The following is a 9,156-nucleotide window of genomic DNA, read 5'->3' as shown; positions in this document are numbered from 1 at the left end:
AGAGAGAGAGAGAGAGAGAGAGAGAGAGAGAGAGAGAGAGAGAGAGAGAGAGAATAGAGAAGAGGAGGAGGGAGAGGAAGGGAGACAAACACAGACACAGACAGACAGAGGGAGACAGAAACCCAGGACCCTTTTCAGGTAATAGAAGAAAATGTCTAGTTGGACGTAGGTCATAATTCATCTAGGATAGAAGGAATCAGAAGCAAGAAATAGAATATTATTTAGTGCTATTATATGGTCCTCCAGTCATGGTGAGCTAGTCCCTCTAAGATCCAAGATAGATGGCTTGTGGCTGCCCCACCTCTATTTTTCCTCGACTCTGCCACCAATGCCACTTTCCTACCCTCAAATACTGGCTTTTACTTGCCAACTTTTCTACTTCCCCAGGGCCTTTCTGATCTTTGTGGAATCTTGGTTTCTCCTTTGGTTTATTTGCTTCCTCTCATCTGTATTTAGCTACTTCTCTCTCTCTTTGTCCCTGAAAGCTTTCTTGGCTTTGCTGCCCCTTGTTCCATCACTCTCCTTTCATCTTGTTTCCTCAAATGTAGCCACACTGAACCAATGGGCAGGACTGGCTGACCATTAACCTTCCATTCATCTTCAGCATGGCAATGGGGATGTGACAACTATTTAAAGGGGAGGAAATATTCATGTCTATTCTGTTTCCATTCATTTAATTGGGGGGTGGGGTAGGGAAGAGGCTGGTTTCCATTCAGTTTATTGAGAAAGTGAAAATAGTAGCCCTGTATCAATTACGTTAAGGCATATACTTGGATAGGAAATGGTGATTTATGATACTCATTATTTATGGTGGGAGTTTACAAAATTTCAGCCATTTAGGGGAATTTCAAGGAAATTTAGGGAATTAACTCAAAAGCAAAGAGAATTCTTCCTTTGCATTTTGGAGAAGTGCCATTTAAAGAGAGCTTCTGAGTAAAACTAGTAATAAAAGTTGTCAGGTCTAAAATTGGATGAATGAAATTTATTTTTACTTTTTTGCAATAGTTTGAAATCCAGAGCTTATGGCTCTGAAGGCTTTGCCAGAAATAGAGAAACTTAAATGTAAACATAAATATTGTTATTTCTAAAAATCCTAAATATATTTCTATATTTTAAATATATGTAATAGATTTATATTTAAGTTTCTTTGGTTGTAGAATTATATTGGGTCTAACTGTTGCGAATGTAAATTTATTCAGTGGGAAAAAAACCCCCACTACCCGTAGTGCATTCATTTGCATGTGCAATTCCAGTTCAATTTCTTCTCTGTTTTTTCTTCTTTAACTCTTACCTTCCAAGAAGAAAGTAAACTAATGGGGAAAAAACCCTATAGTGATGAAGACACCGTAGTCAACTATTTAAATCTGGCCTTAGACACTCTCTGGCTGTGTGACCCTGGGCAAGTCACTTAACTCCCATTGCCTAGCTCTTACTGCTCACCTACCTTGGGACCGATACATAATATTGATTCTAAGACAGAAGATGAAGGTCTGAAAGAAAGAAATAGACTTGGATACAACCCCCCAGTCATTTTCCTGGTATTTTCAGATGATAACTTCATCATTTATTTAACTTTTTAAGGTGAGATAGGTACAACAAGGCTGAGTTTTGGAAACTGAAATTCTTGGTAGAAGGGAAAAGAGGATAGGTTTGGTCATGGTTTCACACTGAATAACAAAAATTATTGTAATAACTAACATGTACCTAGCACCTTGGTGGCTTGGTGATTCAGTGGATAGAGTGCCAGGTCTTATCAGGAAAACTCATCTTCCTGAGCTCAAAAATGTTATCAGACACTTACTAGCTGTAGGACTTTGGGTAAGTCACTTAACCCTTGCCTCAGTTTGCTCATCTGTAAAATGAACTGGAGAAGGAAATGGCAAACCATTCAAGTATCTTTGTCAAGAAAACTTCAAATAGAGTCATGAAGAGTTGGACACAACTGAAAAATTGCTAACCAATTGTGGCAACAATTTTTCTTTGGGATCAAGCTTTCCTTTGTAATTTTGCAACATTTTCTTTTGCTAGTTTTGTGGATGATGTTTTTTTTTCCTTTATTTTTGAAACACTATTTCACCCCCCACCCCAATTACATGTAAGAACAATTTTTAAAATTCTTTTTTTAATGTAAGTTTTGAGTGTGGTTGATGCTTTTTCAATTGTATTGTTTTAATATGGTGCATATTGTTTTCTTGGCTTTGCGTTTTTCACTGTACATCGTTTCATTTACTTTTTCTTGCTTCTCTGTATTCTTCATAATCTTTGTTTCTCAAAGTACAGTAAGACTCTATTATTAAATTCCTATATCACAATTTGTTTAGCCTTTCCAAAATCAATACCATTTACTTCGTTTTCAGTTATTTGATATCAGAAAAAAAATGCTGCTACAAATATTTTGGTGTATAAGGGCATTTCTTCTTGTCAGTGATCCCCCTGGGGTGTATGCATAATAGAATTTCTAGGGGAAAGAGTATGGACATTTTAGTCTCTTCATTGGCATAATTACAAATTGCTTTCCAAAATGATTATACTGATTCACAGCTTTGCCAACAATACCCTAATGTGCTTATCTTCCAATGACCCTTCTAGCATTGACTATTCTGATTTGACTAATCCTGAGTATGAGAATTTTTTTCCAATTTGCCTTAGTCTTATTATTAATAATTTGGAGCATTTTTATATGGGAAATATGGGCTGTTCAGGAAATAGCACCTCTGGTGAGAGCTCTTTTCAGGGCTCCCCCACTTTTGTTATACACCTGACACCTAACTCTCACCTATAGCTCCAGGTAGATGTAGCTGTATGGTGGCCACACCCTGATAAAACTATCTTGACATATAGGTCTTACCAAGTTGAGGGTGGCCAAAGGGCCTCAAACCCATTGGTGACTTAGGAGATTGACTACCCATTTGAATTCTCCCAATGGGATGGGCTGATGAGAACAATCTGTTCCAATGGCCATGAAAGTGGCTGAAGCAAGTGCAGTGGAATGCTAGAACTTGTTCAGACACTGAAGATGCCAAGATCATCCATTGCATTCTGGGCCATTGCTAGTTGTCTTGACTTCGATCTTGCCTCTTGATATCAATGCGTCTGGAAGAAAGAATGAGGTTGACAAGTCTGTAGAACTCTGCATCACTTAAACTAAATCATGTGCAAGTCAAGACAACACTCATTCCTACTCCAACACCATGATAACACATGGGTCTTCAAAAATGAGGGACTGAACAATAATAGTTTATAATTCTTCTTTTGAGAATGCTTGTTCATCTCCTTTAACTACATGTCTGTTAGGGAATGGCTTTTAGTCATTCAGATCTGTTAGTTCCTTGGGCCTCACCATGTTAATGTTGGACTTATTCATGTCTGATTAATTCTTGTTGCCTCCATCTCAGAAGCCTCTACCTCCCCAGTAGCAGGAACTATAGGCAAGGACCACAGTATCTAACCCAGTACTTCTAAGCATTTGGGTCCAAGAATGCAAAGACCCAAGAACTCTTGACATTTTACTGCTGTCCCCACTGCTTTTATCTTTTTTGGCCTGAGAACCTTTGCCATTGGCTCTCCATAGTTACTCTCTCTTGACTTCTATGAAGGAGAAGTTGGTCTCAAATTACTATTCGGGCATAGGGAACCTACTCTAGGGAACAAATTCTGTTCTTAAATATTAGTTCCTTTTCTCAAATATCTCTAGATCCCTACAACTGACACCACCAAGTCTACATGTTTCCTTTTATAGGCCATAACCTGACCCAATTAAAGTAATTCAGTGTCCTCCATTTCACAACTGATCCTTAATGTGATAGGAATGGTTTAATTAGTACCCAAATATAGGGTACTTCCCATCCTTCATCAAAGAGATCATAGGAGGGGACAGCTATGAGGCTCAGTGGATTGAGAACCAGGTCTAGGCATGGAGGTTCTAGATCCAAATCTAGCATTGGGCATTTCCTCCTTGTATGACCCCTGGGCAAGTCATGTAAATCCCATTCCTTAGCCTTTACTCCTCTTTTGCCTTGGAATCAATACACAGTATTGATTCTAAGAGAGAAGGTAGAGGTTAAAAAAAAACCAGAGATCGTAGGATCAAAAACCATAGTTCTAGAGCTAGAAGGGACACTAGAGGCCATCCAATCTAATCATAGTGTCACCCAGTAAGTACCAAGTTGTCTGGACCTCAAGACCTGACCTTTATCCATTACAACATGATACCTTTAAACTTGTAGGTCTCTCCTACATCCAGCCATCAGTCAGTCACACATTTTCTAAATGCTTATTACATGTTAGGAATTGTGGTAACACTGGAGGTAAACACAAAGAAATGCAAAAAAAAAATGATCCCTGCTCTCAAGGAGCCTGCAGTCCAATGAAGAGGGGGCGGGGAGGTACAACAGATCACCAAATGTCGTAATATAGAGTGAAAGCATATGTATTGTGTATGGGACCATAGAGTTAAAGCCAGAAAGGATCAATGAGGTCATCTACTGCAACATCATCATTTTATAGATGGGCAGACTGAGTCCCAGTGAATTATTAAGATCACATCCACACAGACAAGGGCTGGTATCTCAAACCAGGTTTTCTAGACTCCAAATTCAATGCTCTTATCGCTGTACCATGCTGCCTCATCGTAAATGCTCACTAGATATTTGTTGATTGACTGACCAAATGCATATAGTTTTAAAGGGGCTTGTGGGACCATACTAAATCCTAGAAACTGCTTTACTGCCAAGAATATCCCTGACAATCATGCAGACTGACTGATATCATTTAACCTTTGCATGGCCAGGTTCTAGAAGGAGAGCGTAAAAACTTCCTGATTGGTTGTTTGATTTTTCCCCTCTCAGAGTGGGATTGGTGAATTGGGCAAATTAAGCTTTGTAAGGGGGAACGCTGCAACATTGCTCCTGGTAGAGGAATACACTGGGGACTCTTCATTGAGGTAAAACTCGTCCTATTTTATTCAGCAGCAAAACTGACAAGGTGCCTGGGCATCAGAAAACGAACACATTACAACGCTTGTCCTTCACTGTATCCTCTCTCCTTATTTACATATTTCTCATAAAAGGTACATCTTTAGAGTTCAACTCCTAAAAGTGTACATGCTAATTTTTCTACAGATCTATTATGTATGAACCAGAAGAGTCTATTCTCTTCTCCATGTGTAGAGGATTTCTGTGTGTAACCCCCATTAGTGCTAATGGCAGATCTATGCATAAATTCCCCAACTCGAAGAATAAAGAGCCCAGGACATCCAACTAAGCCAAATGATTCACAAGTAGAGTGACAGAGAGGAAAAATAAGAGGCAGGAGAGCTGGATGCTGAGGGAGACAGAATTTCAAATTTTTTATACATAAATGGTGACTTTGAAGCCAAAGGAATCCAGGTGAAAGGTACAAATGGAATGATGTCACCATGTTTGATTTTTCCACCCTACTTGGTGGTCACCAACCACTAAAAATTAATTCAATACTTCATAGGAGCCTGAGGAAGAACTGGATTCTAGAAGTTTGGGCCAATGGCCATCCAATGGGGTGGATGCTACCAAACTGAAGACATAGATTAATTCTAGAGAGTCATCTTTGCACTGGTGTTGGGATGATAATTTGTGTGTGTGTGTGTGTGTGTGTGTGTGTGTGTGTGTGTGTGTGCACGCACACAGCAACTCTTAAAGACTATCTGTTCAGTAATGGAGAAACTTGGTCAATTAGAGAAGTTTTTTAAATGAATTTTTATTGATATCTTTTGTTTTTATGTTGCCCAGATTTCACCCAGAATCCTCTCCTCCTTCCCTCCCAGAGAGCCACTGTTGTGCTAGTAAATGTTTAAATACCAACTCTGAGGGGGAGAAATGTAGCCATGCCATACTTTCAAGTTTAATCTACATTATTAACATTTTCTCTATCACTTTCCTAAGTCTAGAACAATCAACTCAGCCATAAATCAATCCCTGATTTGTGGCATTTGCTGATTTCTGGGGTATAAATGCCCACATCAAAAACTGAACAGTTGGCTCTCCGGAGCTAGTTTGAGCTGACTCTATCTTACTTCTGCAGAGAGCCATCCCTTATATTAGCAGAGGGAGTTACTTGCATTAATGAACAAGTAGGTTCTGAATATTATACTGAAGTAAGTATTTGGGATGAATAATGCAATGAGCCCTCATAATATTTCAAATTCGACCTTTTCCAAAGAAGGCACAGGGAAGGAAAAGGGAATAAGCATTTATATGGCACTTGCTATATGCCAGGCATCATTCTGAGTACTTTACAAATTCTATTTCATTTGATCCTCACAATTCCATTTTATAATTAAGGAAACTGAGGTTAGATGATTTGCCCTGGGTCACAGCTAGTAATTGTATGAGGCTGGATTTGAACTTAGAGTCTTCTTGACTCCAGACCTGGCATTCTATCCACTGAACCAGCTGGCTGTCTTGTCGCCTTACACAGTGATATAAAAATAACTATGACTGGGGGCAGCTAGATGGCTCAGTAATTTAAGATACAGGTCTAGAGACAGGAAGTCCTGGATTAAAATCTGGCCTCAGACACTTCCTTAGCTGTGATCCTGGGCAAGTCATTTAATCCCCATTTGCCTAGCCTTACGATTATTCTGCCTTGGAACCAATACACAGTATTAATTCTAAGATGGAAGCTAAACATTTAAAAAAAATAGCCATGACTGCCCGACTCTTATCATGATAGTACTTTGAAAAGAATATAACTAGGAGCCAGCTACGTGTCTCAGTGAATTGAGAGCCAAGTCTAGAAAATGGAGGTCCTGAGTTCAAATCTGACTTCAGATACTTCCTAGCTTTGTGGCCCTGGGCAAGTCACTTAACCCCCATTGCCTAGCCCCTATCATCTCTCTTCTGCCTTGGAAGCAATGCACAACATTGAATCTAAGACAGAAAGTAAAGGTTAAAAAAATAAAAAAGAATATGACTAGTAGAGAGATTTGGTTTCTTCTGTTCCACTCCCTCAAATATTCTTTCCTCTGCACTGAAAGGAAAATAAAACTCCCAACAAGTAATATGCTATATCTCCTGATGCATGAATTAAAGAGCTCACGAGGTATAAGATTTTATCATAGGATCATAGATTTAAAGGCAGCCCCCACATTTTACAGATGAGGAAATTCCCAGCTAGAGACTTGTGGCTGCTCAAGGTCACTCAGTTCATATGTAGAAGGTCTGAGATAGGAATTCAGGTCATTCGAATCCAAATATGGCACTCCTCCCATTTGTACCTGTTGCTCCTGGTCTCTTTTAGAAGACAGAGAAACACTGAACATTGGTACAACGTATCAGAAGACATGGCGTACCATTCTCTAATACATATGGCTCCCCTTCCTCTGGGTCCCATCAGGTTCTTTAGCCCTTTTTTCCCCCCTCTAAGCCTTTCAGTCACCATGAATATGTCAGAGAAAGAAAGGTGGAGTGAATTGAGACAAAAGAAATGAGCAAAGCAGGATTTACCTGTAAAATATTGCACTTAGTTAGAAGGGAATTAAGAGCCAACCTGTTGACATAGGGCAGCGAGGTTGCACAGTGGATAGAGGGCTGGATCTGGAGTCAGGAGGACTCATCTTCCTGAATTCAAATCTAGCTTCAGATACTATTTATGTGACCCTGGGCAAGTCGCTTAACTCTATTTGACTCAGTTTCCTCATCTGTTAAATGAGCCAGAGAAGGAAATGAGAAACCTCTCCAATATCTTTGCCAAGAAAACCCCAAATGGTGTCATAAGAAGTCAGACACAAATGAAAAAAATGCCTGGCTGAACTACTGACATAGCTCCATCGCATATAATGTTATCAGTTTCTTTAGCATTTTGTGATATTTAATTGTATTAAAATTTAATTGTAAGAGACAAGACTCCTTCCTAGTAACATATGTGACTTTTGGCACAATGATTTTTGTCCTATAAATTGGTGATTTCCACTGACAGTGCTTTTCTATTGGTACATATGTCTTGGACCAACATAGCAGATGGATATTGAGGCCCCATGTGAAGTTCTTTCTGTTCCCTCCAGTTGTCAATGCTTCCTCTCCCAAGTGACCTTTATTTATTTTGCTAAATGTCTCATAGGGACTTAGATATGCACTTAACTCTTGTCTCCCCAATAGATTTCTGTCACCTTGAAGGCAAGGAATGTTTCATTTTTTCTCCTCTGTAAACTCCTAGCACAGTGTCCATGCACATAGCAAGCATAATAGATGCTTGTTGGTTGATTTGAGTCGAGGAGTACAGATCAAAATAGAACAGGAAGAAGAGAAAGGGTTGGATTGTCTCTCTAGGAAACTGCTAAGATTTTAAAAAAATTATTCCAGGTTCATCTTTTAATTACTTGAATTCTTCAGATTAAATTTAGTAATGCAAAATGAGACATTAGATTCCAAAGAATTGAAGTTGAAGATTCCATAAGGAGCCATGGAGAGGTATATAATGAGTCTAAGCAGACTGTAACTCCTTACAAAGAAGGGATTACAAGGAAATGGCAAATCAACCAGTGAACAATTATTTATTGAGCATCTACTATAGTTCAAACTCGGTGCTAAGCTGTGGGGATACAAAGACGCAGAGGGAATGAATCCTTAACCTCAAGGAGTTTACATTCTAATGAGCAGAAAACATGTAGATGTAAAAGTACAGTTTTCCCTTCCACATTGTGGGGGCTAGCGGTGTGTTTCTCCTTCCTCCCAGGATCTGGAAAATCGAAGTAAAAAATTTTGGGCCTCCCTTCATACTACAGAAGTCTGATTTTTTTCTTTTTCATTTATGGAGTGTTTATAGTACCTTCTTACAAATTTTGTGTTGTGTGCTTTCCTGAGTTTCTAAACTTTTTCTGCACCATTTACTAGCCTTCATGTGTCATCTACAACTTCTGCAAAACTCCCCCAAAATTCACATTTAATTTCTTATGCTGACCTACAATATATTGAAGCCTCAATAGGGAAATTTGGGATGTGGAAGGGATAACTGTATACCTGTAATACAAAATAAATACAAGGTGGCTATAGTAAGGAGGGCATTAATCACTGAGGGAGTTGGGAAAGACCCCTTTCATGATGAAGGAAGAATTTGAGCTGTGTTTTGTAGGAAGTCAAGGAATCTGGGAGGCAATGAGGAGGGAGAACATTCCAGAAATTG

Source organism: Gracilinanus agilis, chromosome 4 (genome assembly GCF_016433145.1).
Source record: "Gracilinanus agilis isolate LMUSP501 chromosome 4, AgileGrace, whole genome shotgun sequence".
Taxonomy (NCBI): Eukaryota; Metazoa; Chordata; class Mammalia; order Didelphimorphia; family Didelphidae; genus Gracilinanus; species Gracilinanus agilis.
This window is presented reverse-complemented; position numbering follows the sequence as displayed.